General features: G+C 41.1%; 1 protein-coding gene across 1 annotated transcript in view; it reads left to right on the forward strand.

Moving 5' to 3' along the window:
- The first annotated feature begins 9,036 nt into the window (after positions 1-9,036).
- The window catches only part of LOC126213176 (uncharacterized), a 207,369-nt gene continuing 191,017 nt past the window's right edge, over positions 9,037-25,388 (forward strand). The window contains exon 1 of the mRNA XM_049940804.1: positions 9,037-9,066. The gene's annotated coding sequence lies outside the window, so the exon portion shown is untranslated. The remainder of the gene's footprint in view (positions 9,067-25,388) is intronic.

The raw sequence follows: 25,388 nt of genomic DNA on the forward strand, positions 1-25,388 counted from the left end.
CCTGAAACGTACGTGCGTAAACGTGAAATTCAGGTTTAAGATCGTGGAACTGTGACGAATATATGGTGCAATACTGAGTCTGCCATTTCGCTCGGAATTAATCAAGATCTACAAACTGTAATAAGAAATCAAGTCGTTTCTCCATGGAGTAACTGATTATGGCGACATCTATCGAGACTTAGCGTAGTTTAGCGATTTGTATTAGAGAATAAGCTTTTTCTTTTATTCGTACCGTTTGTCGTGGTGTCATTTCAACCACAGTCTAATACAATTGCGACATTCATTACTGTGGATATTTTTACCGTCTTGACAGCTGGTGTGATACTAGCGCCCCAAGCGACGAGAAAGCGACCGCAAAAGTAAAGTTGGTTTTTAACTGTTTTTCTAGTCGATTAGCGAAATAATTGTTACATTTTTGCGTTAGAAGCATTAGTAAGTTGTCAAGAGACATGAATGACCGTGAAACACATGTAGGAACACATGTAGGAACCGAATTTTCCTGGTTCAATGCCTCCCGGAGTGGCCGAGCGGTTCTAGGCGCTACCGTCTGGAACCGCGCGACCACTACGGTCGTAGGTTCGAATCCTGCCTCGGGCATGGATGTGTGTGATGTCCTTAGGTTAGTTAGGTTTAAGTAGTTCTAAGTTCTAGGGGACTGATGACCTCAGAAGTTAAGTCCCATAGTGTTCAGAGCCATTTGAACCTGGTTCAATGACATAAGGTATAACCGAATGATGAAGTAATAGTTTCGAATATGCGTATAATTGTAGCTTACTCTGCTGTAAACAAGAGAATATAAACGTATATTTCATGTATGTGAAGAATATATTTGTTTTGTTGTCTGTTCTAATTAAAACAGACGCTTTCCTTGACGCGTAACAACTTTGTAAGCAGCCTAATGTTTCGCATAGTCTTACACGTCACTTGGCTTTCTAAAACATAAATATTTTTGTAAATCTAATTACTTTTGCTTCAAAATCGAATGTGTTGAAGATTCTGTTTGTGAATCAGACGCAGCAACAATTACGGAGTTGGTTTCATCTGTATTGGGAAACAGTTTTATTGCTTTTATTCTTTTATTGTGGCTCCAGTCGGGTTTTTCCTTGAACTACAGTTGTGGTAGTTTATCTGCTACTTTAAATAACGTAGGTATTGCATTCCTTACACGTTTCCTATATTCCACGTGTACTGATTTGATTGGAAGTGAAGTGAAGAAAACTTTTACGTTTTGGAGTAGATATATATCTACATCTACACAGTGACGGATACAGAAGAACTTCAAGGATGGGGCGCTATAGATATCTTGAGCTACCTTTACTTTTACTGTAATAAAAATGCGTTTTTAGGCATTTTCTCGAAAATCACTATTACCGTAGATTACGAGTTAGGTAAGGGAAACTACTGTTACGTTATTGGTAAAAATGTTGTTACGAGTCTCATAACAATATTTTTACTGAGAAATTACTACGAATTACTATTATTAATACTTCACAATCAATTGATCACTCTCACTCTTGACTAGCCTTCACACTTGCACTTGCTACAACTAGGACTTTTTACTTATTCATTCTTCAGTATTCATATTTCTGCTTCTGAATGTAAACTAGCATCCTGTTCGGCGAATAGTCCGTATTTATAACGCTACGTATCGAAGGTTCTCTGTACAAGGAAACAGTAGAATATTCGCGACTTTCTTGAACAAATGCCGGACAGGATATCGAATCGAGGTTACTAGAATGGTCGCGACTTTACTCGTAGGTGTGTGTTAGCTATTTATGTGCCAGACAAAAACGTATAAAATACGATAACGCGGACGCGCGTGCTACATAGGAAAGTACAACTAAAACTGGGTTATTTTGGAAATCAGCCTTATGCAAGCACAATTATTTTATTTTTAGTACAACTACTCCATATCTCGATTCAGTCGAGTCGACTGCCGAGAGAAACGAACGAATCGGCCCCGCAAGGGTGGTTCGCCCCCGTATGTATCCGCCACTGCATCTACATGGATCCTCTGAAAATCAGACTAAGTGCCTTGGCAGAGGGTTCGTCCAACCACCTTCACAATAATTCTCTATTATTTCAATCTTCCGAACTGCGTGCGGTAAAAACCAACACCTATATCTTTTGTGCGAACTCTTGATTTCCCTTATCTTTTTATAATGATGGTTTCTCGCTACGTAGGTCGGCTTCAACAAAATATTTTCGCATTTGGAGGAGAAAGCTAGCGATTGAAATTTCATGTGAAGATTCCGCCGCAACCGAAAACGCCTTTCTGCAAACGGTCAGGTCTCCTGCTGTTTACTAGCGATTTTTTTTGTTCTTGAAGAACACAACATTCTCTAGTAAATATCTGTAGATTACAAGAAAATCGTAAATAAACTATTCCATAATGTAGCCGTTCACACCTGCTAGGGTTGTTAGGAAACCAAAAGAAGAAATATGTGGTGTCTTCTTGTTGTTGTTCCAATGTGCAGCGCTACATACGCGTCCGTTTGTAAAAACCATTTTACAGATCAATATAAACAATTACGTATCGCTTTGGCATTCAATAGATCTCACTGAGGTTAGACATTCGCATTCGGGAGGACGGCGGTTCAATCCCGCGTCCGGCCATCCTGATTTACGTTTTCCGTGATTTCCCTAAATCGCTCCGGGCAAATGCCGGGATGGTACCTTTCAAAGGGCACGGCCGACTTCCTTCCCCGTCTTTCCGTAATCCGATGAGACCGATGACCTCGCTGTCCGGTCTCCTTCCCCAAAACCAACCAACCAACCAGATCTCACCGAACTCAACACTTCCTGGCCGCTTGGTGCGCTGCAATCGCTGAGGGTAACAAGAAAGAGACGGAGTGGCGTGACTGTTACGTTAAGACTGTGCCGCAGCTGTAGTCTTTCATTGTTTTGCGGTACTTGGTTCGTTCCCATTTCGATAAATAGTTGAAGTTCTTTTGTGATAACCGTTTTGATTTGCTACTGTTACATACGGGGAGTCCCAGCAGCAACAGTCAATATTCGGATATATTACAGGAATGATCATTCGAAGCAAAAATGTCTAGCAAACATGAGCTCTAACATGCATACCTTAACAGCTATGAGCACTTCGTCATCTTAGATGCTAAAAACAAATCTCTTCTACTGCAGCTCTTTGCTATTCATATTTTAGGAGGTGGTAAGGGTCAAATGAAGAATGATATAAAACTCGTCGGCTTTGACCAATGACGTCATATTTTAGTCATCGATATTTATTTAGTTTCGAATCATAGGTAATAAATCGGTTACCTTCTGTGGCGAAACGTAGTTATCGTAACTAGAAATAAATGAATGTGTTATTAAGAAGTCGGTCGTTGTGGCCGAGTGGTTCTAGGCGCTTCAGTCCGGAACCGCGCTGCTGCTACGGTCGCGGGTTCGAATCCTGCCTCGGGCATATAAGGTGGTCCATTGATAGTGACCGGGCCAAATATCTCACGAAATAAGCATCAAACGAAAAAACTACAAAGAACGAAACTCGTCTGGCTTGGAGGGGGAAACCAGATGGCGCTATGGTTGGCCCGCTAGATGGCGCTGCCATAGGTCAAACGGATATCAACAGCGTTTTTTTTAAATAGAAACCCACATTTTTTATTACATATTCGTGTAGTACATAGAGAAATATGAATGTTTTAGATGGACCACTTTTTTCGCTTTGTGATAGATGGCGCTGTAATAGTCACAAACGTATAAGTACGTGGTATCACGTAACATTCCGCCAGTGCGGACGGTGTTTGCTCCGTGATACATTACCCGTGTTAAAATGGACCGTTTACCAATTGCGGAAAAGGTCGATATCGTGTTGATGTATGGCTATTGTGATCAAAACGCCCAACGGGCGTGTGCTATGTATGCCGCACGGTATCCTGGACGACATCATCCAAGTGTTCGGACCGTTCGCCGGATAGTTACGTTATTTAAGGAAACAGGAAGTGTTGAGCCACATGTGAAACGTCAACCACGACCTGCAACAAATGGTGATGCCCAAGTAGGTGTTCTAGCTGCTGTTGCGGCTAATCCGCACATCAGTAGCAGACAAATTGCGCGAGAATCGGGAATCTAAAAAACGTCGGTGTTGATAATGCTACATTGACATCCATTGCACCTGTACCGTATTTCTATGCACCAGGAATTGCATGGCGACGAATTTGAACGTCGTGTACAGTTCTGCCACTGAGCACAAGAGAAATTACGGGACGATGACAGATTTTTTGCACGCGTTCTATTTAGCGACAAAGGGTCATTCACCATCAGCGGTAACGTAAACCGGCATAATATGCACTTTTGGGCAACGGAAAATCAACGATGGCTGCGACAAGTGGAACGTCAGCGACTTTGGCGCGTTAATGTGTGGTGCGGCATTATGGGAGGAATGATAATTGGCCCCCATTTTATCGATGGCAATCTAAATGGTGCAATGTATGCTGATTTCCTACGTAACGTTCTACCGATGTTACTACAAGATGTTTCACTGCACGGCAGAATGGCGATGTACTTCCAACATGATGGATGTCCGGCACATAGCTCGCGTGCGGTTGAGGCGGTACTGAATAGCATATTTCATGACAGGTGGATTGGTCATTGAAGCACCATACCGTGGCCTGCACATTCACCGGATCTGACGTCGCCGGATTTCTTTCTGTGGGGAAAGTTGAAGGATATTTGCTATCGTGATCCACCGACAACGCCTGACAACATGTGTTAAGTGCTGTTCTCCTGTGCGTCGAGAGGTGTGATTTTAATCGTGTGCTGGCCAGTCGTTGTGGCCGAGCGATTCTAGGCGCATCAGTCTGGAACCGCGCAACCGCTACGGTTGCAGGTTCGAATCCTGCCTCGGGCATGGATGTGTGTGATGTCCTTAGGTTAGTTAGGTTTAAGTAGTTCTAAGTTCTAGGGGACTGATGACCTCAGATGATAAGTCCCATAGTGCTCAGAGCCATTTGAACCATTTAATTGTGTGCTGGCCTTGTACTTACTGTTACTGTCAGTGATTGTTATGTGCTATACCATCCATCGATACTTTTATGCTCCGGTCATATTGCGCCTTGTGTTCTTTTAATTGTACCAGTGTCTGGTTTTTTTGTGTGTGCTACCTTTTTACAGTTTTTATCTCCCTTTTACCGTCGCCCCTTTCTTTTCTATTGTCTTCCATGATGTTCCCCCTTTTTTATATCTATGTACACCATGTTTTCTCGTTTGTGTTATTTTTAAATGCCTTATATTGTTTGTTCTATGTCTTTCGGCTGAAGAACGGCGCATACGCTGCAGCCAGCCCGCCCCGAGGGGGAACTGAAATACAATAAAGGAAAAAAAATAATAGTACTTCATTGCCTTCGCTAGTACTAGTACCGTATTCTTCAATTTATATATATATATATAATAGAGGGAAACATCCCACGTGGGAAAAATATATCTAAAAACAAAGATGATGAGACTTACCAAACAAAAGCGCTGGCAGGTCGACAGACACACAAAGAAACGCAAACGAACACACACAAACACTGTATGTTTGTGTGTCTATCGACCTGCCAGCGCTTTTGTTTGGTAAGTCTCATCATCTTTGTATATATATATATATATATATATATATATCATCCATGCCCGAGAAATCATTCGAACCTGCGACCGTAGCACAGCACATATATATATATATATATATATATATATATATATATATATATATATATATATATACTAGTATCCTATTTTTCAGTTGACACTAGAACCAGCGAAGGTGAAGAAAACTGATAAACGCAACATTCGTATATATATCAACATAGGTCCCATGCCAATATAACATATATCGCTTTATACTAGAGCTTTCTACTGTAAGAAAAAGCTATATTCGTCACATTACGTTCGAAATATGGATGTACATGATACAAGTCCCCGATCTGTTGCCTCTGTACTTCAATCGTTTGCTTGTCAACATTCGTCTATGCTTTTAAATCTTTGCGATGCAAGATGTGTGGTAACGTGTGACGTCATTGATCAAAGCCGACGGGTTGTATCCCATTCTTCAATATCCTCACACTTTTTCATCTTCGCTACTGTGAAATGATCTCTCCCACTGAACAAGTGCTCATAGCCATTTCAGTTACGCATTTTAGAGCTCACGTTTACTATACTCCGTTCATCATAAGAACAAACCTGATTTAAACAAACACAAACACGATGATTGATCAAAAACTGTAGCACACGTACACTGGTGTTGTTACGCTCTTGGAAATAGGTCCTACTTATCGATTAGATACATAGGATATGTATTATTGCTAAGTTACGTTAAATGAAACTTTAAGATATTCAAATGTATTAACAGCCATCAAGGTTTTTCTTAATCACGCTTTAGCTACGTAGGTTTCATTTCAAAAATCGTGTGCAGTTACAGCCTCTGCAATGTTAGCTCTGATTGACGCGTTGTTAACGAGCAGTATGAAAATGGCTGAGGCTGCCTCCTGTTGCGTAGTGAAACACGTGTGTGGAACACGGTTATGAAGTGCCGAGAAATAGGTTGTTCTTAATGTTTTTCATTAATTTACAGAGGTAATCGGCTTTAAAGTTTTCGTTGCACTGTACTGTATACAGATGAGGCACAAATGGTTAACGGATTTGTAGCGAAATCGTTAGCTAACAGATAATCAACTGCAGTTTATGGTCCGCTGGTTCAAATCTCGCGTGAGGTTTTTTTTTTCTCGTTTATTTGAAATAAGGAAGGAGCTAGGAGATTACCAGACGACTGACAGTAATTAATACCTTCAGTGGCTTCAGTTTTCAACAGTACGGTGAAATCCCCGCAGTATGCTTTTGCACCATACACAACTCGCTCAGAAAAATTACGCTATGTTTAAGTTAGAAATTTTCATCTCTCTTGTTTGTAATTGGAATACTATGTCAGGTGAGGAAGAGAGCATTTTATGTTTACCGTCTGGTCACCTAGAAAGCGCGCGGTAGTTCTGGAGTTTTTCCGAATATTATTTCATTCTCTTTAAAAATTGTTTCTTTGCTCGTCTCAAAAACTATTCGCCTAAATATTATGATATACACATATTTGAAACCGTCTTTCTAAGCCCATCATGTTATGCTAAAATTTAACATAGGGTTCCATAAAAAAAACCAAAGATGGCCTCATATCTCTGTAATAAAAAATAGCACAAACATAAAACGTGATGTATTCAAGTAGATCCTGTCCGTGCAATTCACTGTCCAAACGGCATCTTTGTATCTATTACGGTTGGGGAGATACAACGGGTGTTATGACTTAGCTGCCTCACCCAGTATATAAGACGAGAGATGTTCAAAATTTGCATACATCTTCAAAGTATTTAATCTAAGTGCAGTTCTCTGATTTTAGTCAAACGAATAGTGTTTCTTGGTAACACAAGTATGTAATCTTTAAAAAAAAATCAATTTTTTTCCATTTTTATGTTTCGTCACGATTTCTATTCATTAATAATAATCCAACAACAGTCGCGCCTGCTCTGGATTTTAAGAAAACTGCACTGCAGAAATAAGTACTTGCAGGAAGTTCCTGAAATTATGTTGCCCTTGTGATCTGACCTCAGCAAGTGCTTAGGCCATACGTCTTTCGAAATACTTCGCGTCTGGGGGCAGCTTGACGTCGGCAGCACTCGGAGACAAATGAATTTCTTCCAAGTAGTACCGATTTTCTCCGCTTCTGGCAGCACTATCGAAATCGTCATGTTATCGTGGCCAAACGGCACGACACATAGTTCAGAAGATATGACGTCAGAAACATAGACATGCGTGAAAAACTGACTTTTGTTACTATCCCGTATTTGATAACGAGAGCAATAAGCAACTTTGTACAAATTAGAAACATAATTTCAATCTTTACCAAACATTTTCTTGCAACCTTAGACACACTATAAACATAATTTCAAACGTTTACTAAACTTTATCTTGTCTACAGTCCCACAAAATAATGACAGGAAAACAGTTGATCGCTTACTAAACGTTAATTGTTGATGTGGTATAATTTCATAATCATGCATGATGTTTTGATTTATTATTCCTTGAGTGCTAACTCTATTGGCTACCCATTTTGCCGACAGTGTCCTCATATACCACTAAAGATACCTACAAAATTGATGTGTGTCATTGTACGACAATTGTTTAGAAATATGTGAGTAGGTTTCATATAAGCCGTAAAAATGTTTATACAATTAAAAAACTAGGAGACCGTTTTGACTTTTACATTATTATATGGACGAATAATCCGAAAATAATAAAATCAACACGGTAAGGGTTTTCGTTTTCATTCATATAGATTTTGTATCCTTAACGACTAATACGTAATACATTAACTCATTTGTAACGTAACCAGACGCGTGAAGCTTTATTTTACATGGAAGTTCGGCTCTGTAAATAATCGCGGACAACAGAACAGACGTGATCGCTAAAGGCCACCGTAAACGATCAAACATTTTGTCAACCTTAACTATGCTTGCCAAATATTTGACCGTGTACGGTGCTGTAGGGCGCGTTTGTCAAGCATAGATCTTGGATGGCGTGTTTGCGGGACGTTTTGTTTGACGGGAAGTTTAACAAGATGGCGGACATAGTTTGTGTTGACGTTTCTCCCCATATGTTTAGTGAAACATTGCTTTATTACAATTTATCTCATTATGTCGTGAGGTTTCAGAACTCTGGAAACTACGATCAAGTATAAAAACAAATAGCGCTGACAATTGCCAAAATTGTAGAGGTGCCACATCTTTCCCAGACGTATATTACGCACGAAGATGTGAAGAAAATCAATATTTTAGCATACAGTAACTTGCATGCGGAAGTAGAATGAAATGAAAGTAGTCGTGTCCAACAAAGGAGTTCCTGCTGCTATAGTATTTTAGGGTCTCAAAATTCAGCGGCGGATGCTGAAACATTATGCAGTTTGGCCGAAAGCTTCCGATTTTTGCCGACTTCTGCTCTCTGATGGCTAGAGTTAGACTCGACTGCGGGTGGGGGGGAGAGGGGTAATTTACTTACCCCTCCAGCCAGTACTTTTGCTGCTCCCAAGTAAGTAAAAAAATAAATAAAACTTCTATAGCTGGTTAATAATATCGGTTAAGTTGTTAGTCGTTGTCTGTAGACAGCTATTTTGTTTTACTTTCAATTTTGACTAAAATGCGCTTGCATTGTTTGCGGCTCATCCGGTTTGTGCAGCCGTTGCCAGTTCGTTATCGTTGGTCAATGGGTGATAGTGTTCTGTAGCCAATAAGAAACGCTGAATGTGATGTTTTCTTTCGACGGAAGATACAACTTGATAACCGTTTGTTAATGTTGCTTCTGGTATGGAGAGTCGGCTCTTTTCAGGTGCGTGAACTTCGGGTTACTTCTGGCCGTTGCAAAATATAACTCGTTCCCAACCGTAGCTACAATCTTAGTAACAATATTCACACCCTTATAACAAAGTAGCCGTCGTGAAAATAGTGTTGCGCGTGTGTGGTTTTGTGCGTTTCTTCTTATGCGTTGAGCCTTTCTTCTTCCTATTATTATTTCTACAAAATGAGCGAAGTTGCTGTACGTGGCCCTTATTGCGGCTCTCCATCAATTTTCGTATCACTTCTGCCACGCATTAAGTCTCAACATCTTCGTCCCTGTGTTAAAGCAATAAGCTGGGTGACCACGGAGTGGGATGATAAGCATGGCTTAGTAGCCAATATGCCGTGAGCCAACCACAAGCTTTTGCCCCCCAACATAATCCACCAAAGAGGAACCTTATAACTTTCGATTAGCAATAACACAGCATAAATAACATAGCATAGCTTAAATTGCCGTGAGTGAAGTGAGTGGCAGTCACATTTAAAGTTACTATCAAGGTATTTTGCTAGAGAAACTGTATTGTTATGGTCCACGGCAAAGCATACAGCTGATGTCAATCGTATCTGTGCAACAGATATCGAAGTGTTGAAATAATACATAATGGCACAAAATATTACTCAATGTATCAGAAAGTCAACTGTGGTGTACTCTACGGTTCTGGGCCCTCTGCTCTTCACAGTTTTTTTTAATGATTTTCCTAACCATCTAACAAGAGCAGAATCAGTACTTTTTGCAGACTTTATGAGCCATTTTATCAAGGGAGTTAGTGATGCTGAACTACAAGAAAAAATAACTTTGGCAATGAATGAAGCAGCCGGATGGTTCAAGGCAAATTACTTTATCATAAATGAAAAAAAAAAACACTTGGATGAAGTTTAAGCACATAAGGAACAAAGTAAAAAATAACATAAGAGTAAAGATTGGGAAATGTCTAATACAACAAACTTCTTTTACAAAATTTTAAGGTATATGGCTGGACAATAACTTAAGATGGGAAAAATGTGTTGAACTATTGAATAAAAAAGTAAATATTGTTATATATTAAGAAAATTTAAAGAAACCTGCAGTTTTGAGAGAGTACTCTATGCCTATTTCTTCTTACAGATATAGTAATTTGAGATATGATATTATATTTTGGGGGGAATACAGGTTTCACAAAAAGTTGTTTTACGCTCCAAAAGAGAGCTATTCTTATTGTGAAGGGTGTTGCCTACAGAGATCCATGTAGAGGACTCTTTAAGGAGAAGTGAATTTTGACCCCCCTAGTTTATTCATCTATGAATCAGTCTGTTTCCTCAAGTCAAATCAAGAATTATCTTCTCCGAACAGTGAAGTACACAACTATCAAACCAGAAACAGGCATGATTTCCATAGAAACATACATTCAAGTGTGATGTATCTACCCAAAATATTGTTCAGTGCTTTACCGATTGAAATAAAAAACATACAAAACTTACATATATTTAAGAAAGAATTAAAGAGGCTACTATTAGGTCAAAGTTTCTATAATGTTGATGAATTTCTTTGCTATCTAAACAGATTGTGCTCATCTTTTGATTTTTTTGTAGACTATAAACCTACGTTTTTTTTGAACTTGCATGTAAAAAGAAGACAAAATTATAAAGTGTAATTAAGAAAATGTTATTACCCTTTTTTTGTATAAACCTTGTAATTTTTTTTATTTTGCATGTAAAAAGAGGAGAAAATATGCAAAGTTTAGTTAAGAAAATGTCAAAGTGTGATTAAGAAAATGTTGTTTCCCTAAATTGTTAAAAATATAAATCATGCGCTCCCCCCCCCCCCCCTCTCTCTCTCTCTCTCTCTCTCTCTCTCTCTCTCTCTCTCTCTCTCTCTCTCTTTCCATATGACAATTTGTATATCATGTCAATATAATAGAGGGAAACATTCCACGTGGGAATGTCGACCTGCCAGCACTTTCGTTCGGTAAGTCACCTCATCCTTTTTTGTATATCATGTATATGATAAAATAAATGATGATGGCTGTGGTACCAGGCTTATCTGTATTGCAACTCGAGGTCTAGGTCAGATGGCAAGATGACAGTTTAGTTGTGTGTTGGTGAAGCCAATGAACATGAAAGCAGAAAATCTGATTGTGGTAAAAACAATTGACCAGTAACGAAGCCTAATGTTTATGTCTGTGCCATAGTGAAAAATGTAGGATGGTCCAATACATAACTTTTACTCATAATCTGATAATCTGGGATATATAGGGAGTTATAGGATCTAGCTAGAGTCATCGTGTAAAGCTGGTTCTAGAAGTTTGGTAATAGACTTTCTCAGTGTTTTACATCTATCTTCCGTTTCTTCTTCATTTCTTTGACAGTCTCCCACAGGTCAAACAAACCTGTGACCATTCGTGCTGCCCTTCTCTGTATATGCTCAGTATTGTTAGTCCTATTTGGTACAGGTCCCACACACTTGAGCAATATTTTAGAACGAGTAGGACAAGTGATTTGTAATCAGTCTCTTTCGCAGACTGATTGATTTTCTCCAGTGTTCTACCAACAAACTAAAGTCTACCACCTGCCTTATCGACGACTGAGCCTATGTGATAGTTCCACTTCATATTCCTACAAAGTCTTACACCCAGTTATTTGTATGAGTTGGCTGATTCTAACTGTGACACACTGATATTACAGTCATAGGTTACTACATATGTTTTCGATTTGTTAAGTGCACAATTTTACTTTTTGAATAACTAAAGCAAGTCGCCATTCTTTACACAATCTTGAAATCTTATCACATTCTGACCTAATGTTTATGAAGCTACTTTCAGACAGTACTTCAATATAGATAACTGCGTCACCTGAAAAAAGTCTGAGCTTACTATTAATATTGTTCACCAGGTCATTAATGTACGACATTAACAGTAAGGGTCCCAACACACCTCCCTGGGGCACACTCGATGTTACTTAACTACACCTGGCAACGACTCTCCGTACAAAATAACAAGCTGCGTCCTCCCTACAAAAGGTCCTCCACCCTGTCACAAATTTCACTTGACACCCCGTCTGATTGGACTTTTGAAAATAAACTTAGATATACTGAGTCAAATGCTTTTTGGAAATAAAGAAGTACTGCAGGTATCGACTGCCTTGATCCAAAGCTTTCAGTATATTATGTGACAAAATGAGTTGGGTTTTACACGATTGATGTTTTTGTAATCCACGCGGATTATTATGGAGGAAGTCATTCTGATCAAGATACGTTATTATGCTTCAGCTCAGAATATGTTCTCAGATTCTGCAAAAAAATCTGTGTCAACGATATTGTACGGTAGTTTTGTGGATCGCTTCTACTACCCTTCTTGCAGACGGGTGTGACCTGTGCTTTGTTCCAACTACTGGGTGTGGTGTAATGTTCCAGGGATCTACAATACATTTTAGATAGAAGCTGCAAATTCAGTGCAGAAACTTATAGGGATTCCATCAGGCGTTGGAGCGCTGTTCAATTTTAACAATTTCAGTTTTTTCCCAACACCACTGACACTAATACTTATTTCATTCATCTTTTCAGTGGCATGAGCATTAAATTGGGCCAATTCTTCTGGGCATTCCTTTGTAAAGGAACATTTGGTTTTCCTTTGTAAAGGAACATTTGAAAATGGAATAAGCATTTCATCTTTTGTTTTTCTACCATCAATTTTAATTTGTCTCATTTGCTAGGGACTGGATGTTAACTTTGGTGCCACTAACAACCTTTACATATGACCAGAATTTATTTGGGTTTTGTGCAAGGTCATTTAAAAGTATCCTGCTGTGGTCGTCATTAAAGACTTCAAGCATTGCCCTCTCCACAGCTAAATGTGTTTCATTCAGCATATATGTATCTATAGCCCTCCACTTTGTTTTGCATCTATTATGCAGTAACCTGTGTTGGTTTATAAGTTCCTTTACAGTGACTATATACTATGGAGGTTCCCGACAATTATCGATTGTTAGAACTACTGGGTACATATGCCTCCAGTGCATGGTCAGTTATTCTTTTAAACGTGAGCCATAGTTCCCCTACGCGATCCTGCCCTGTATTGAAAGTTTTAAATTCCTCATTGAGATATGACTACTGATTTTTTTATCTAATTTACGCAGTGCGGTGTATGTTTCTTTCTACTTATTTTAGTTGTACTGTGTACCAAGTAATCATCGTTGCCACCACTGCATTACGTATGGACATCCTGAAAGAGGTCAGGTCTCTTTGTTGCGATTAGATCCAATATATTTCCGTCACGAGTGGGGTTCTGAACAATCTATTCTAGGTAGTTTTCTGAGAAAGCATTTATTAATGTTTCACAGGATGTCGTATCGCACCCACCACTCACTAAGAAAACTGTACTTTACCTAAGTGATGGACAGATGATTAAAGTCTTCACTGATGATTACAGTATGATTGGAGATCTTAAATGCAAGTGAACTGAGGTTTTCTCTTATATTTTCTGTTGCATTAGGCTGGTGGGTGGTAGAGGGATCTGATTACCATTTTTATGCCCACCACCGATACTGCGTCTTGTCGAAACAATATCACATGCAGCTTCAGTTTCTATCTCAGTGCTTTTGAGTTTCCTGTTTACTGCGGCAAGTATGCCACCACCATTTCCCATTAGCCTATCCCTTTGATATTCTCCCCTTTCCTCAAAAATCTCATTGCTCCCAGTTTTGCGTTTCAATCAGCTTTTTGTACCTAGTATTACGTGAGCTGCACTGCTTTTCCGGAGCAGGTATCATGTTATTCAGAATAGGTCGTAGAAAGTACACTCCTGGAAATGGAAAAAAGAACACATTGACACCGGTGTGTCAGACCCACCATACTTGCTCCGGACACTGCGAGAGGGCTGTACAAGCAATGATCACACGCACGGCACAGCGGACACACCAGGAACCGCGGTGTTGGCCGTCGAATGGCGCTAGCTGCGCAGCATTTGTGCACAGCCGCCGTCAGTGTCAGCCAGTTTGCCGTGGCATACGGAGCTCCATCGCAGTCTTTAACACTGGTAGCATGCCGTGACAGCGTGGACGTGAACCGTATGTGCAGTTGACGGACTTTGAGCGAGGGCGTATAGTGGGCATGCGGGAGGCCGGGTGGACGTACCACCGAATTGCTCAAGACGTGGGGCGTGAGGTCTCCACAGTACATCGATGTTGTCGCCAGTTGTCGGCGGAAGGTGCACGTGCCCGTCGACCTGGGACCGGACCGCAGCGACGCACGGATGCACGCCGAGACCGTAGGATCCTACGCAGTGCCGTAGGGGACCGCACCGCCACTTCCCAGCAAATTAGGGACACTGTTGCTCCTGGGGTATCGGCGAGGACCATTCGCAACCGTCTCCGTGAAGCTGGGCTACGGTCCCGCACACCGTTAGGCCGTCTTCCGCTCACGCCCCAACATCGTGCAGCCCGCCTCCAGTGGTGTCGCGACAGGCGTGAATGGAGGGACGAATGGAGACGTGTCGTCTTCAGCGATGAGAGTCGCTTCTGCCTCGGTGCCAATGACGGTCGTATGCGTGTTTGGCGCCGTGCAGGTGAGCGCCACAATCGGGACTGCATACGACCGAGGCACACAGGGCCAACACCCGGCATCATGGTGTGGGAAGCGATCTCCTACACTGGCCGTACACCACTGGTGATCGTCGAGGGGACACTGAATAGTGCACGGTACATCCAAACCGTCATCGAACCCATCGTTCTACCATTCCTAGACCGGCAAGGGAACTTGCTGTTCCAACAGGACAATGCACGTCCGCATGTATCCCGTGCCACCCAACGTGCTCTAGAAGGTGTAAGTCAACTAACCTGGCCAGCAAGATCTCTGGATCTGTCCCCCATTGAGCATGTTTGGGACTGGATGAAGCGTAATCTCACGCGGTCTGCACGTCCAGCACGAACGCTGGTCCAACTGAGGCGCCAGGTGGAAATGGCATGGCAAGCCGTTCCACAGGACTACATCCAGCATCTCTACGATCGTCTCCATGGGAGAATAGCAGCCTGCATTGCTGCAAAAGGTGGATATACACTGTACTAGTGCCGACATTGTGCATGCTCTGTTGCCTGTGTCTATGTGCCTGTGGTTCTGTCAGTGTGATCATGTGATGTATCTGACCCCAGGAATGTGTCAATAAAGTTTCCCCTTCCTGGGACAATGAATTCACGGTGTTCTTATTTCAATTTCCTGGTGTGTAGATACTATCTTATTCACGGTATGAAAAACGTTCACTTGCACCACAGGAAAATTTGACATTAAAAATTGGTGGATGATAATTTAAGGCTGCTTATTAATTAGACAATATAATGTAATTAAAAATATTGAAAACAATACTGGCATTCAAATTTCAATTTGCTGTCCGCATCATTTGCTTTGGATTTCTGAGCTACTTTTAATGCCTTGTAATAAGCATGATGAGTTACTGGTATGTATTGGAAACAGGGCAGAACATCACCCAATTTGGTTGCCTTGAGACTTGCACCTCTGCATACCATGTATAACATATTAAGTTACGGCATCCATTGTGTACATTTCTTACGTTATTTTCTTTGTTACTTCTGCTGTCATCACTTTCATCTTCTGTCTCTCAGTAATCTGGATCTTCATCATTCATCAAACTCATAATCAATGTTTAGTAGCTGTTCTGAGCTCGCAGTATTGTTTACGTTCATTGTTCCTCCAAAGTTAAGCAGCCTCCTAATAGCCGTTTGTCACACATGCCATTTGTACATGCAGCAGTTTATGGCTAACAGAAAAGAACAAGCTGTATTCTTCTGTGATATGTAAGGACTTTTCAAAACTTACTTGTGCAGTTAAATCTGAATGAAAGATACTACATCACACACCGCATTCTTGCCCAAAGTGTCAGTTACCACGTTTTACGAATAAGCCTCTCATTTGCCAGGGTGCAGGATTACCATGTCACAGGGACAGTTGTTTTGCAATTCTGAATGGAAATTTGACATGAACTATTATGAGGGTCACTCCAAAAGAAATGCACACTATTTTTTTCTCAATCCGTCTTTTATTCTACATGTTTAAAAGTTTTACAGTGTGTAGATACATCGTTCAGGAACAATATTTTCATTTCTCCACATAATTTCCATCCCTCTCAACTGCCTTACGCCCATCTTGGAACCGGCGCCTGTATACCCGCACGGTAAAATTCTGGACTGACCTGTTGGAGCCACTGTTTGGCAGCATGCACGAGGAAGTCGTCATCTTCAAGCCTTGTTCCACGAAGAGAGTCTTTCAGTTTCCCAAAGAGATGATAGTCACATGGAACCAGGTCAGGACTGTAAGGCGGGTGTTTCAGTGTTGTCCATCCGAGTTTTGTGATCGCTTCCCTGGTTTTTTGACTGACATGTGGCCGTGCATTGTCGTGCAACAGCAAAACATCCTGCTTTTGACGATGTAGTCAAACACAAATCAGTCGAGCTTGAAGTTTCTACAGTGTCGTCACATCAGAATTTATGGTGGTTCCACTTGGCACAATGTCCACAAGCAATAGTCGTTCGGAATCGAACAACACCGTAGCCATAACTATTTCAGCAGAAAGTGTGGTTTTGATTTTTTTTTTTTGGTTGAATTTGCATGATACCACTCCATTGATTGCCTCTTCGTCTCTGGTGAAAAATGATGTTGCATCACCTGTTACAATTCTTCCAAGAAATTCATCTCCACCATTGTCGTACTGTTCCAAAAGTTCGCTGCATACCGTTTTTCTTGTTTCTTTGTGAGCCACTGTCAACATCCTGGGAACCCACCTGGTGCAAACCTTTTTTAACACCAACACTTTCAGTATTCTGCAAACACTTCCTTCCCCTATCCCAACGTAGCGTGACAATTCGTTCACTGTGATGTGTCTGTCAGCAGTCACCAATTCGTTAACTCCATGCACATTGTCTGGAGTGTGTGCAGTACGAGGCCTGCCGCTGCGAGGACAATCCTCAATATTGCCGTGCCCGCTTTCGTCACATAACCTGCTCGCCCACCGACTAACTGTACTGCGATCGACAGAAGCATCTCCGTACACCTTTTTCAACCTCTTGTGGATGTTTCCCACTGTCTCGTTTTCACGGCACAGGAATTCTATGACAGCACGTTGCTTCTGACGAACGTCAAGTGTAGCAGCCATCTTGAAGACGTGCTGTGATGGCGCCACTCATGGGAACAGGTTGAATTAAGTTTGAAAACAAGCAGGAAGGATGTATCTACACACTGTAAGACTTTCACACATGCAGAATGGAAACTGTATTTTTACAAAAATAATGTGCATTTCTTTTGGAGTGACCCTCGTAGCTCACTGGATCAATAAGAATTTTTCACGGGCTAGAATAACTACGATGGAGAGTGACCTAAAGGCAAACAATGCACCTTAGTTGTCAGATATTTATCTTATGCAGTAAGGGTAACACCAACAGCTGTATTTACTGGTTTTATTTGTGTGCAACTAATTTCAGTGTTAACAGTTCACCGTCCTCAGGCCCCTGAATACTGCAAATGATTATTGCGATAAAACTGAAGAGCCTACAATATATTTCTATATGTGAATGGAACAAGGAGAAACCGTACTAATTGGTACCATGGGATGTACCCTCTGTTGTACACTTCACAGTGGTTTACAGAGTACAGATGTACATTTATATAAAGGCGATGTCCTGACAGATTGATTTGACGCATCATTGCAGAGCCCAAACTGCTGAGGATAGAAACTTGAAATTTGGAGAAAGTGTGGATCTTATACTGTAGGCATCATTTAAGAAGGGATTTTTCGAAATTCCAACCCGAAAGGGGTGAAATAGGGGGTGAAGTTTTTTTTTCAAGTAGCTGTTTAGGTAATTTTGAAGCTAGACCCACAAAAATTGGTATTTGGTTTCTTGGTCAGAAATAATGTAATGCATTTTTCAGTATTTTTGGAAAATTAACCATATGAGAGCGAAACAGTGGGAGAAAGCTTTTTTTGAAGATTTATCAGTATTAGAGTACTACTACATTTGAGCCCTCAGTTATAAATTTAAAAAAATACATGTTTCAGTGTTTTCAGAAGTTGAACCCCTAGGTGGAAGAGATAGGTGATGAGATTTTTTGTGGAGATATTTTATTATGGAATCATTTTTAAAACAAAATCTATGAAAATTTAAATTGACTTCTCAGTTAGAATTAAAAAAAAAAAGCATATTTCACTGTTTATGTAAATTCCGCCCCTATGTGGGTAAAATGGGAGATGAAAGGCTTTACAGAAATATTTCATTGTGCACGTATTTTTTAACGTAAATCAATGAAAATTTGTATTTGGCTTCTTTGTTAGAAAGAAAAGTACATATGTCACTGTTTTTGGAAATTCATCCCCTAAGGGGATGTAATAGGGGGTGAAACATTTCAAGAAAATATTTCATTGAGAAAGCATTTTTAAAGCTAAATTTTTGAAAATTGATGTTTGGCTTCTCGATTAGAGAAGAAAAAACGTGTTTCACTGTTTTTAGGCATTCAACCCCTAAGGGGTTGAAATAGTCAAACTGATTCACTGACTCATCATTGCCCAGCCCAAACTGCTAAGGAGAGAAACTTGAAGTTTGGAGAGGGTGTGGTTGTTATGCTGTAGGCATTGTTTAAGAAGGAATTTCCGAAATTCCACTCCTAATGGGGTGAAACAGAGGAAAAAACACTTAAGGGTGTGAAATAGTGGGTAGAAGTTTTTTGAAAATAAATAATTACTAAAGAATTTCTAAAGGATTCTTAAGACTACATCTGTGAGAATTGGTATTCGACTTCTCAGTTAGAAATAAAAACATACATGTTTCAGTGTTTCTGGAAATTCAACCCCTAAGGGAGTACAATAGGGGATGAACATTTTTAAAAAAATATTTTGTTACATTAAAAAAATTTTAAAGCTAAATTTAAAAAAAAATGGCATTTTGTGTCTTGGTTGGATATAAAGAAATATTTGTTAGAGAATGAAAGTTATTATGGAAATATCTCCACAAGAACACAAAAGACATGATTAACAAAATCTTTGGACTCCAGATACAAGAATCTCTTTTTGGTTGGAAGTACATGCAGAAAAGACCACACTTACACGGCCTTAATTAGTGCGAAAAACTTAGAAGGTGTTGTAATTTGTGAACAACATAAAAGTTCAATTAAATGAAAACAAAACAAAAAATCTTTGCAGGCCATACGGTCAGCAGCGGTCACTAAGCTAGTTTTAGATATAGGATAGAGTCATTATTTGTGACATAATAGATTACATGTGGTTATTTACGATGGTCCACTCATTTCGTCAAATTGAGCTAATATGTGATCTGGAATAGGATTCTTATATGCGTGGCACACAATGACAGAGGGGCACTTTAGTGATCAGACAACATAGAGAAAATTGTATACCTGTCCTCGGCAACATCTACATCTACATTTATACTCCGCAAGCCACCCGATGGTGTGTGGTGGAGGGCACTTTACGTGCCACTGTCATTACCTCCCTTTCCTGTTCCAGTCGCGTACGGTTCGCGGGAAGAACGACTGCCGGAAAGCCTCTGTGCGCCCTCGAATCTCTCTAATTTTACATTCTTGATCTCCTCGCGAGGTATAAGTAGGGGGAAGCAATATATTCGATACCTCATCCAGAAACGCACCCTCTCGAAACCTGGACAGCGAGCTACACCGCGATGCAGAGCGCCTCTCTTGCAGAGTCTGCCACTCGAGTTTGCTAAACATCTCCGTAACACTATCACGCTTACCGAATAACTCTGTGACGAAACTCGCCGCTCTTCTTCGGATCTTCTCTATCTCCTCTGTCAACCCGACCTGGTACGGATCCCACACTGATGAGCGATACTGCAGTATAGGTCGAATGAGTGTTTTGTAAGCCGCCTTTTTTGTTGATGGACTACATTTTCTAAGGACTCTCTCAGTGAATGTCAACCTGGCACTTACCTTACCGACAATTAATTTTATACGATCATTCCACTTCAAATCCTTCCGTATGCATACTCCCAGATATTTTACAGAAGTAACTGCTACCAGTGTTTGTTCCGCTATCATATAATTGTACAATAAAGGATCTTTCTTTCTATGTATTCGCAATACATTACATTTGTCTATGTTAAGGGTCAGTTGCCACTCCCTGCACCGAGTGCCTATCCGCTGCAGATCTTCCTGCATTTCACTGCAATTTTCTAATGCTGCAACTTCTCTGTATACTACTTTTAGACACCAACTCGTATATAGCTACAGTATACAAGATAGTTGCTTGTGTTTGCATTGTGTTGCTTACAGAAGGTATGCAGTTTACTCTTATGTTGCTTAATAGCACACAATTTAATACTTTAACCACTTTAACTATATCTTATCTTGTTGTATGATCGAATATTTCTCACCCCATGCAAGTGACACATTATCTACCAGTGTCTGAACTGTTTTAGTGACTGACATCAGAGGACTACAGTGCCCTTCCTAAGACTGATACAGCCTAGTAAGTTTTAGAACTCACTCAATAACCATGTGTACATTCTTTCACTTGTATGTATATACTGCTCTTATCTGGTAGTATATATTGTAGGCTGTTCGATTTTATTGCAATATTTCCAAATAACTATGTATGACGGTAGTATCTGTTCCCGAAAGAACAGTTACCGTGGATGACCGTGCAGCTTTGCTAGAATGAAATTATAATTAAATGGACACTCTAGCTGCAACCAGGCGTTGATATACTTCATTGGGGACATGTCGAAAATGTGTGCCCCGACCGGGACTCGAACCCGGGATCTCCTGCTTACATGGCAGACGCCCTATCCATCTTGAGCCACTGAGGGCACAGAGAATAGTGCCCCTGCTCCAATTTCCCTTATTTTATTATGGTGATTGTTTCTTCCTATGTGGATCTGCAGCAACAAAATATTTTCACATTTGGAGGAGAAAGTTGAAAACTGGTGAATGAAATTGAGCGAGAGGATCAGACTGCAATGAAAAACACTTTTATTATTATTATTATTATTATTATTTTTAAATATCTTTTATCATGTCTGTGACACTCTCCCCTATTTCTTGATACAAAATGTGCTGCCTTTCCTTTCACTTTCTCAGTATACTCCATTAATCCTACCTGGTAAGGATCCCACACTGCACAGCAGTACTCCATAGGAGGATGGACAAGTGAAGTGTAGGCAGTCTCTTTAATAGATCGGTTGCATTTTCTCAGTGTTCTGCCAATAAAACACAGTCTTGGGTTCGCCTTCCCCACAACATTTTCTATGAGTTCTTTCCAATTTAAGTTGTTCGTAATTGTAGCTCCTAGGTATTTAGTTGAATTTACAGCCTTTACATGAGACTGATTTATCACATAACAGAAGTTTAATGGATTCTTTTTATCACTCTTGTGGGTGACCTCAGACTTTTCATTACTTAGGGTCAGTTGCCTATGTTTGCACCGTATCTTTTCTAAATGGTTTTGCAATTTGTTTGATCTTCTGATGACTCTACTAGATGACAAATGACATCACATGTGCAAACAACCTAAGACGGCTACTCAGTCTCTTACATCATTTATATAGATAAGGAACAGCAGAGGGCCTTTAACACTTCCTCGGGGACCGCCAGAAATCTCTTCTGTTTTACTCGATGACATTCCATCAGTTACTACGAACTGTGACCTCTCAGGAAATCACGAATCGAGTCACATAACTGAGACGATATTCCATATGCGAGCAATTTGATTGCAAACCACTCGGAGGTACAGTGTCAGAAGCCTTCTGGAAATCTAGAAATACGGAATCAATTTGAAATCCCTTGTCAGTAGCACTCACCACTTTATGTTAGAAAAGATCTAGTTACGTTTCACAAGAACAATATTTTCCAAATCTGTGTCGACTGTGTGTCAGTAGACAATTCTCTTTGAGATTAATTTGGAATGTTCAAACACAACATATGTTCCAAACCGGGACTGCGTGTGTTTGGTAGGTGAAAGGGACCAAAAATGGGAGAGAGTGATTGTAATAGCAAGCGACATTGTATTATATATGACGGTAGTATCTGTTCCCAAAAGAACACATACCGTGGATGACCGTGCAGCTTTGCTAGAAATGAAATGACAATTAAATAGACACCCTAGCTGCAAACAGGCGTTGATATACTTCACTGGGGACATGTTGAAAATGTGTGCCCCGACCGGGACTCGAACCCGGGATCTCCTGCTTACACGGCAGATGCCCTATCCATCTTGAGCCACTGAGGGCACAGAGAATAGTGCACCTGCAGGAACTCATCCCTTGCACGCTCCCCGTGAGACGCACATTCCCAACATGTCCACACCACTACGTTCGTAGTGCGCCTAATAGATGTTTGCCCATCATACTCATTACTCGTGGCAGATTAATCTACCAAGTCCCGTACGAGTTCGGGCATAGCGTGTGCGTTCGCACAAGAAGGTCAGTGGCCGGGAAGCTGTATTTTAACTATATTAACTATCTATTAGGCACACTACGAATGTAGTAGTGTGGACGTGTCGGGAATGTGTGTCTCACGGGGAGCGTGCAAGGGATAAGTCCCTGCAGGCGCACTATTCTCTGTGCCCTCGGTGGCTCAGACGGATAGAGTGTCTGCCGCGTAAGCAGGAGATCCCGGTTTCAAGTCCCGGTCGGGGCACACATTTTCAGCATGTCCCCAATGAAGTACATCAACGCCTGGTTGCAGCTAGGGTGTCCATTTAATTATCATTTCCAAATAAGGTACACTGTAGACGGTGTGTTTACTACTTATCCTTTAGTAAGATTTTAATACAGTACTATGGCTGCTCACATACACATCTGTAATTGGAACTGTTCCAGTGTATAGTTAATGCACTGATCAGCCAGAACATTATAACCACCGACCTAATATCGGTACGAATCCGTACTCGTGATAGCGGCGTCGCCTGGCGAGGATTCACTGCTAGCCAGACACACATACAGCGGATGTAGTGTCAGTGAGTGAGCTGTCGTGTGTAGAATGGGGAAGGCACGCAATCTGAATTCGACCGAGGGCAGTTGTGAGGGCAGAGAGGCTCGGCACAAGCATTTCGGAAACTGCACAACTTGTCGGGTGTTCGAGGAGTGCCGTGGCGAGTGTCTTCGACACGTGGTGAAACTGAGGTGAAACTGTGTCCCAACGTCGCGGGGTCGGGTGCCCGTCCCTTATTACAGGTGTCAGAAGTCGTAGGCTGGGCAGACTGGTAAAACAGGACAGACTGCGAACTGTGGCGGAACTAACATCAGACTTTAATGCTGACAATTTAGGAAAAGACAGATCGCTACTTACCATCGAGAAGACTTTTTAAGTTGGAACCGGGCACAATTAAAGACATCTACATAAAGCTTTCGGCCACACACCATTCGTACACACAAGCGAGCACACCTCGTGCGTACATGACTGCCAGTTCTACATCTACATCTACATCCATACTCCACAAGCCACCCGACGGTGTGTGGTGGAGGGTACTTTGAGTACCTCTACCGGTTCTCCCTTCTATTCCAGTCTCGTATGGTTTGTGGAAAGAAATATTGTGGGTATGCCTCTGTGTGGGCTCTAATCTCTCTGATTTTATCCTCACGGTCTCTTCGCGAGATATACGTAGGAGGGAGCAATATACTGCTCGACTCCTCGGGGGAGGTATGTTCTCGAAACTTCAACAAAAGCCCGTACCGAGCTACTGAGCGTCTCTCCTGCAGAGTCTTCCACTGCAGTTTATCTATCATCTCTGTAACGCTTTCGCGATTACTAAATGATCCTGTAACAAAGTGCGCTGCTCTCCGTCGGATCTTCTCTATCTCTTCTATCGACCCTATCTGGTACGGATCCCACACTGCTGAGCAGTATTCGAGCAGTGGGCGAACAAGCATACTGTAACCTACTTCCTTTGTTTTCGGATTGCATTTCCTTAGGATTCTTCCAATGAATCTCAGTCTGGCATCTGCTTTACCGACGATCAACTTTATATGATCATTCCATTTTAAATCGCTCCTAATGCGTACTCCCGGATAATTTATGGAATTAACTGCTTCCAGTTGCTGACCTGCTATTTTGTAGCTAAGTGATAAGGGATCTATCTTTCTATGTATTTGCAGCACATTACACTTGTCTACATTGAGATTCAATTGCCATTCCCTGCATGCGTCAATTCGCTGCAGATCCTCCTGCATTTCAGCACAATTTTCCATTGTTACAACCTCTCGATACACCACAGCATCATCTGCAAAAAGCCTCAGTGAACTTCCGATGTCATCCACAAGGTCATTTATGTATATTGTGAATAGCAACGGTCCCATGACACTCCCCTGCGGCACACCTGAAATCACTCTTACTTCAGAAGACTTCTCTCCATTGAGAATGACATGCTGCATTCTGTTATCTAGGAACCCTTCAATCCAATCACACAATTGGTCTGATAGCCCATATGCTCTTACTTTGTTCATTAAACGACTGTGGGGAACTGTATCAAACGCCTTGTGGAAGTCAAGAAACACGACATCTACCTGTGAACCCGTGTCTACGGCCCTCTGAGTCTCGTGGACGAATAGCAAGAGCTGGGTTTCACAAGACCGTCTTTTTCTAAACCGATGCTGATTCCTACAGAGTAGATTTCTAGTCTCCAGAAAAGTCATTATACTCGAACATAATATGTGTTCCAAAATTCTACAACTGAATGACGTTAGAGATATAGGTCTATAGTTCTGCACATCTGTTCAACGTCCCTTCTTGAAAACGGGGATGACCGGTGCCCTTTTCCAATCCTTTGGAACGCTATGCCCTCTAGAGACCTACGGTACACCACTGCAAGAAGGGGGCAAGTTCCTTCGCGTACTCTGTGTAAAATTGAACTGTTATCCCATCAGGTCCAGCGGCCTTTCCTCTTTTGAGCAATTTCAATTGTTTCTCTATCCCTCTGTCGTCTATTTCGATATCTACCATTTTGTCATCTGTGCGACAATCTAGAGAAGGAACTACAGTGCAGTCTTCCTCTGTGAAACAGCTTTGGAAAAAGACAT

Source organism: Schistocerca nitens, chromosome 11 (genome assembly GCF_023898315.1).
Source record: "Schistocerca nitens isolate TAMUIC-IGC-003100 chromosome 11, iqSchNite1.1, whole genome shotgun sequence".
Taxonomy (NCBI): domain Eukaryota; kingdom Metazoa; phylum Arthropoda; class Insecta; order Orthoptera; family Acrididae; genus Schistocerca; species Schistocerca nitens.